Source organism: Ceratina calcarata, unplaced genomic scaffold, assembly GCF_001652005.2.
Source record: "Ceratina calcarata isolate Rehan_Ccalc_2016 unplaced genomic scaffold, ASM165200v1 scaffold291.2, whole genome shotgun sequence".
Classification (NCBI taxonomy): domain Eukaryota; kingdom Metazoa; phylum Arthropoda; class Insecta; order Hymenoptera; family Apidae; genus Ceratina; species Ceratina calcarata.
In genome coordinates, this window is record NW_017151492.1 from 95,298 (window position 1) to 103,445 (window position 8,148).

The window sequence follows — 8,148 nt, forward strand, 5'->3', positions numbered from 1 at the left end:
TTTGGAAACCTGCTGAAAGGTAGATAGAGAGCAGAAGTCCCGACGGGAAACCGGTTGCTAGTATCGCGAGGCCATTACAGAGACTCATCGAATCGATATGATTGAGTGGAACACCGTATCATTTAGTCCCGGTTACGCTGCACGGAATTCTGCGGTTCGATGGGAGAGTCGTAGAAATGATGCGCGGCTATGGAAACAGTGGTTCAGGAAATCGACAATAATCCATTTCCAGTCGTGAAGCCGAGAACCATGTGATTTCAACATGATCCGTTTATTTCTTTGATTTGACCAAAAAAAAAGTATGGGATAGATCATGTTATGCTGTACGTCAGCATTCAGAAGAGTCTCTGTTTTAAAACATAAAAGGAAGGATGGTGTAAAAAACGAAAAGAACATGAAGAGGCCTCGCGAGAAACTGGAAGAGGCCGAGGGCACGAAACGGTGTGCCGTCGCTCAAGAAGAGGACACGCGCGTAAATTAGGGAGAATAAGTGGCCAGGGTGGAGTTTGAAGAAGTTCGGGCACGCAGCCTCGTTTCAGGAAGTGTTTCGCAGATAACTGACGATTCCTTGGCGACTTAATGCCGGCGTTCGCGTAAATATCTCTCCGCGTGACGTGCGTGCCGAGCCAATCGGAACGGAATCTCTCCTTTTCTTCTACGGGCCGGCCTAAAAGCGTTCACGTGACGTCTTCACGTGTAGTACGGTCCTCGCGGGGCCCTGGTAATTAGACGAGCAACGACGAAATTCCCGGGCCGACCGATACGCTAATGGCTCGCGGTTAACCACCGATGCCGACACGTGTGTGATTTCCGCAAAGAATTGACCCGTTCGTTTCTTTCATTTTCGAATAATCGCTTCTGCACGGGACGTGCATTCTCTGCGGTTCCGTGTCCTTTAAAATTTCCCCGATGTCTCGTTCTGTGAAGTTTTAAGAAACCATCGCTGGATGAATGTCTCCGTTATCGCGAATCCGTGAAATAAGCCCAGTTCGCAGTAAGATTTGCAGATTGATACGCGAATACCCGCGAACGATATCTCTATACGAATGGCGCGAATATTCGCTCGGTTTTTCGCTCATCGAGACACGCGGGACCCGATAACCCGTGGACCGTGCACACGAACAAATCGTTTAATCCAAGCCGGGGTCCGATCGAGGTAATGACGGCCATAAACTGCAGCCACAGAAGGGCGCACGAAACGCGAAGAAGAAGGAAAGGAAATAGAGTGAGTGAGAGAGGCCAAGGTTTCTGGGCCCGAGCTGAATTGGGCCTGACAAGCGAAATGGGCCTCGTGGTCCCGGGCCACGTATACCTGAGCCTCCACCTTCTCGTCTCGTTTCTCTTTTCGTTCTGTTGCCGGTACGATCGTCGGTGCGTGTCCCACTGGACCGTTTCTCTTTCTCTTGTTTCTCGACGGACGTGCAACTCGGATGCCACAAGCCTGGGATCCCAGATGGAGAGAGGATCCGGTTCCAGGAATCGAGCGTGTAAAACATCGGTTAAAGGCGTGCTTTCCGAGCGGGAATCGACGGGAAAACAATGGGTCGACAGCTCCTAAAGTGTCTGACAAATGTTCCGCGCGTGTTGCCCACTCCGCGTTCGAATGAGGCTCGCGGATTTTTTTAATACTGGAAAATTATCGGTCAAAGGGACTTTTAAACCCTTCGCTTCCGACGAGATTTCGTAGACGAGAGAAATTCAAATCATGTTAGATCCTATCGTGTAAATTATTCTGACGATAGCGAAAGCAAACACGTTAGTTGCCTTTTCGTAATACGATAGAAAAAATCCGAAGTCTATAACTTTGACGGCGGCCGTCGTTCCAGTGTTAATCCAGCTTTAATTTCGACTTTAGGAGCCTGCTCACCTGATCGGCTCGGTGGGCCACGGCCACGTTCACCGATTCCGTCGTCCATTTATCTCGCGGCACACATTCGTGGAAAAAGCTCGTGTCGCCAGCCGTGTTATTCAAATGCAGAACATCCGCACCGACTCGTGGCCCGGGTGACTTATTGGCTGGACCGATCGGAAACGCGTCTTCGCAATTTTTCAAGAATACAGAGAGCTCAGTAAAGATTATAAACGTCAAGTAAAGAAGCGTAATGTTGTTCGGAAATTCTTCGATCTGAGGAGGAATGCGTGAGAAGGTTCTAAAGATCGGCTGGCAAGGAGAACCTTAATTGCCAAGCTGCGGTTTTTCTCTGGGCGTTGATCGCGTACTCAGAAGTCATAGCGTCGTGGGTCAAGCGACCCGCTACGACTCGAGTCGGTAGAATGGCGGTCGTGTTCACGGTAGACTGAGCAGCATCGAGGAAGACGTTAGCCGCGATATGATATTAGAGGCGAGAACTCGCGGTTCCGATCGATAGTAGAACGTTAACGGCGTGGAAATCGCGACGACCTGCAATTTTCCTCGACGCTTCCTGAATCGCGATAGGCGCATCCAACTCCTCTGTTGCCGCCTCCCCCTTATTGATTCTTGCATCCATCCTGATGAAAATGTTACGGTACGCGCCGGTGCATGTGCCGCGAGATATTTCTGAAACCTGGAAACATTTTTTTTTAAAAACGAGCTCCAGTCATTCTCGACCCGGTTCAACAAACTTCAGCGAAACGTATCTTCGTGTCGGTTTTTTCTGTACGTACCCTCGAGCTCGGCCGGCCATCGAGGGATCGAAGTCACCAGCGAACACAAATTCGCGTGTCCCATCTAATACCATAAATCTGTCATCCGGCGGCGGGAGAACAAGCTCGTTTGACTCGCGCTGCTTTGTCGGTGTGGAACGCGACGGAATTCGCAATTTAGGCTCGTAGCTGGGGCCCGCGCGTGTAAGAATCAGTCCAATCGAGGGGATCTCTGGTGGAGGCAGAGAGAGGACCCCGGGGCTCGGGGCCCGGGCCGCGGGAAAGAGATAATTCTTTAAGGAGGGCCCCTTGTATATACACGCGACTCTCTTCCCCTTCGTACTTTTATCTCTCTCTCTCTCTCTCTCTCTCTCTCTCTCTTCTTCGTTTCCGATGTACGGAGCCACAAGGTGTTCCCGAGGTGGAGAACGGACAACGAGCCGTGAAAGTGTCCGACCTTCTGCCCCCTTCCTCGGATACACCCCCGACAATATTGTAAACAAAATGGTACCAGTATTTCATTGGTAACCCGACACCCCCTTCGCTGAACCCACACGCATCGTCTTCCGCCGCCTCCTCGTTTCTTCTTACCCCTTTTTTCCACTCTTGTTCTTCTTCTTTTCACCATTCAAACCCTTGTTTGTTTTAGGTTTGTAATTTTCGAGGGTTTCGATCTTCGGAGGATTGTCTATTACCACTTTTCGATAGTTTATTAAATAATACCGATCGATCTGAATATCATCTTCAATTTATTTTTTATTTAAAACACGTCTTCTACTTTTTCATGCGATTTCGAATCCCGGCAAGTTTTGCCACAAAGTTGCTACCATCCAGTCGAGAAGCTTGGACATAGTAAACCTATGTCAAGGAATCTCGCTCTGATAATAGGGACTGGTTTCGAGGTGTCTTTATACGGTTGCCAGAAACCGATTCGTGCGTTTTCACTTTGATCCCGGGAACTGGTCTCAGGGAATCACCCAGGCCAATTTCAGGAACCTACGGCGATGGTTGAGTTCTGACCGCGTGGAAACTGGTTGGAGAAAATGAAAAGCTGGCTCCGATTTTAGAATTCTTAACAATTAACCTCGTAAACGAGAAAGTTCATTTTATTCTCTTCAATAATGAACTGGCTTTTCTGGAATCGAAGAAACTGGCCTATTCCGCTCGTGGGGACACTTGGCGGAATCAAATTAAATCTCGTCGAGAGACACCAGTTCTCACACTGGAAGAAACTATTTAAATGCATTTTCTGTGCCATATTATTAAATTAAATCAAATATTAAAACAACAAATTATCGAAGCTGATCAATTGCCAAGCTGATTATTCAAATTCGGTAAAAAAAAAACTCGAGTAGGGATCGGATTGACTGGTTTTTAATGACGTCGATCGATCTCCATTGGAACAATCAATTCGTTCCTCTGATTCACGTTATTTTACTTTCGAACGAGTAAAAGTAAGGAAGGAAGACGGAGAGGTAAAAGGGAAAAAGGAACACCGGAACGTTGATCTCGCGGGAACGTTAGCGCTTACCAGTCGTAGAAATGCAAATCCAAGTGAAATCGAGGTCTGGAAGATGTTTAGCTGCGCAAACATGTGGTTAGACTGGCCGAGGTTGGCCCAGGTTATGATAGGTTCGCGTGGCTGGGTCACATTAGACAGATCCGCGGATCCGAGATCTGGAATCGTAGAAATTCATCGCTCGACAGAGAGATGATACTCGGTTATTAGACGCGTAACGCTGTTCCATGCCTTTTCCTTCGCTTTCTACAGCCACACAGTGCTTCTCGGTATTATTCGATCATTCTCGTCCAGGTTTGAATCGTTTTCAACGTACAATTCCACGGATTCACAGAACGAATCGAGAGATAATTGCGGGACACCTTTCTTTCCGGATTCAGAGCTTCCATTAAATTTTTATTATTCAAAATTTTACTCGAAGCCGCGTATTAGGAAATTCTGCAAAATTATGTTCTCGTGATAATTTCGTCCCATTTTGTTTGAGAGAACAATCGCGGAAGGAATTTCACGAGTTCCTCGGTATTCGGACTCCGGCTTTCGTTCGATTGTGTTACGGCACCGGTTTCGCTGGCTCGAGTGCGCGATAAAAATGCTTGCACCCGGCTGCTGAACGACGCGACGTCGCAGCTGATGGACTTTATGCCTGACGCGTTGATCGTTCTCGTAAATTTGCATAAAGTTCGCTGGAACGACGACGACGACGACGACGACGACGAAAGGTGTTCCCGAGGTGGAGAACGGACAACGAGCCGTGAAAGTGTCCGACCTTCTGCCCCCTTCCTCGGATACACCCCCGACAATATTGTAAACAAAATGGTACCAGTATTTCATTGGTAACCCGACACCCCCTTCGCTGAACCCACACGCATCGTCTTCCGCCGCCTCCTCGTTTCTTCTTACCCCTTTTTTCCACTCTTGTTCTTCTTCTTTTCACCATTCAAACCCTTGTTTGTTTTAGGTTTGTAATTTTCGAGGGTTTCGATCTTCGGAGGATTGTCTATTACCACTTTTCGATAGTTTATTAAATAATAGCGATCGATCTGAATATCATCTTCAATTTATTTTTTATTTAAAACACGTCTTCTACTTTTTCATGCGATTTCGAATCCCGGCAAGTTTTGCCACAAAGTTGCTACCATCCAGTCGAGAAGCTTGGACATAGTAAACCTATGTCAAGGAATCTCGCTCTGATAATAGGGACTGGTTTCGAGGTGTCTTTATACGGTTGCCAGAAACCGATTCGTGCGTTTTCACTTTGATCCCGGGAACTGGTCTCAGGGAATCACCCAGGCCAATTTCAGGAACCTACGGCGATGGTTGAGTTCTGACCGCGTGGAAACTGGTTGGAGAAAATGAAAAGCTGGCTCCGATTTTAGAATTCTTAACAATTAACCTCGTAAACGAGAAAGTTCATTTTATTCTCTTCAATAATGAACTGGCTTTTCTGGAATCGAAGAAACTGGCCTATTCCGCTCGTGGGGACACTTGGCGGAATCAAATTAAATCTCGTCGAGAGACACCAGTTCTCACACTGGAAGAAACTATTTAAATGCATTTTCTGTGCCATATTATTAAATTAAATCAAATATTAAAACAACAAATTATCGAAGCTGATCAATTGCCAAGCTGATTATTCAAATTCGGTAAAAAAAAAACTCGAGTAGGGATCGGATTGACTGGTTTTTAATGACGTCGATCGATCTCCATTGGAACAATCAATTCGTTCCTCTGATTCACGTTATTTTACTTTCGAACGAGTAAAAGTAAGGAAGGAAGACGGAGAGGTAAAAGGGAAAAAGGAACACCGGAACGTTGATCTCGCGGGAACGTTAGCGCTTACCAGTCGTAGAAATGCAAATCCAAGTGAAATCGAGGTCTGGAAGATGTTTAGCTGCGCAAACATGTGGTTAGACTGGCCGAGGTTGGCCCAGGTTATGATAGGTTCGCGTGGCTGGGTCACATTAGACAGATCCGCGGATCCGAGATCTGGAATCGTAGAAATTCATCGCTCGACAGAGAGATGATACTCGGTTATTAGACGCGTAACGCTGTTCCATGCCTTTTCCTTCGCTTTCTACAGCCACACAGTGCTTCTCGGTATTATTCGATCATTCTCGTCCAGGTTTGAATCGTTTTCAACGTACAATTCCACGGATTCACAGAACGAATCGAGAGATAATTGCGGGACACCTTTCTTTCCGGATTCAGAGCTTCCATTAAATTTTTATTATTCAAAATTTTACTCGAAGCCGCGTATTAGGAAATTCTGCAAAATTATGTTCTCGTGATAATTTCGTCCCATTTTGTTTGAGAGAACAATCGCGGAAGGAATTTCACGAGTTCCTCGGTATTCGGACTCCGGCTTTCGTTCGATTGTGTTACGGCACCGGTTTCGCTGGCTCGAGTGCGCGATAAAAATGCTTGCACCCGGCTGCTGAACGACGCGACGTCGCAGCTGATGGACTTTATGCCTGACGCGTTGATCGTTCTCGTAAATTTGCATAAAGTTCGCTGGAACGACGACGACGACGACGACGACGACGACGACGATCTGGCTGGCCGCGGTGGTTAGGAACGTTTATAGGGCTGGTATAAAGTCGGTGAATTATTGGGATTGATATCAGGGTAATTGTGGCGAGCGTTGCTAACGATGGCGTATTGTATGTGCATCAAATGGAGCTTATTACGCAAAACTGTTCATCGAATAAAAAGTTTGCCTTTTGAAATTTACATACGTATTCGAGTCAACAGAAAATTGAGGAAGTTTTAATGACATTGTTGAATAGCCGGTTGATTCTAATCGCTACGACGGACATTTGCATAAGCTGTTAGTAAAATAGTTCCAACCGCGTATCTCCGTGTTTCGTGGATTGTAAATGAGGCGAATCGCGCACTGCTATCAGTATGTTCAATAAAATTCCTCGAGTGGTAGCCAGAGTGATCATCGATTTCCACATTCCAACCGTTGAACTTCTCCGGATTCCACGCTCGGCCCGATTCCACTTGTCGGCGTAAGCTGCCGCGGCGCACACATCACCGTTTCGAAAAATCCCCGTCGCTTAATACGTGGATTTTCACAATCGATTCCACGTGCTCGGCTGCGGTAATCTCGAAGACGGTCGATCGTGTAAGTTCCGAGAAATGAACGGCAATTAATCCGAAGCAGAAATAGAGTGTCCCAGAATCGAAGGAAAGGGTTTCAACTCAGAGACCTAGTGAAACACATGGAAAAAATGTCGATGGGACAGCCGAGTGAGATGTGCGGCTTCGTGGGCCGTGCATTCACGACGGAACGCTTGGACGCGTATGCACGGTCACGTAACCGCGTCGAATACTTCCACGCGTTCATTATCGATCGATCGGACGCACGGGTAAGTTTAGTATCCGGCCAAAACTCACTCCTGAGTACACCGACTCTGTTAGTAACCGGTGATAGCAAGGAAGCTCGTCGCGATCAGCTCTTTTAATAACCTAGCCGTGCCGTTCCCTCCCCCCGTTTCTATTCCCGTCTTGATTGACTCATTTATGTTAATTAATGCGTATATGAAAATGAAATCTAGTTTACTTTATCGCTTCCTCAACCGTACGCGTCGTAAAATCTTACATGGTATATTAACAGAGACGAACGCTTGTGTTTCATTTCAATTAAAATTGTGATCACGATAAGAGCGAATCGACTTAATAAAAAGATGCGAGCCTCCTCTTTCACAAGTTTGCAAATAAAGAAACGGGCCCCGAGTAGTAATAAAAGAACGAAGCAGGCAGCACCTTTTCCCCCATCACGAGCGGGTAATAATATCCCGAACGATGGAACGGTGTTCCGCGATCCCTCATCAAGATGAACGCCTGGCCTGGCATCGAATCAACGGGTGTCCCAGAAAAATGCCTGTATTCGGCTTGTTAAAATCGATGCATAGAGGCGGAATTCTAACGTGTGTGCACACGCGAGAACGAGGGTATTTACCGAGAGGGTATCTACCGGTTCGCGGCGGGAGGGTTACGGG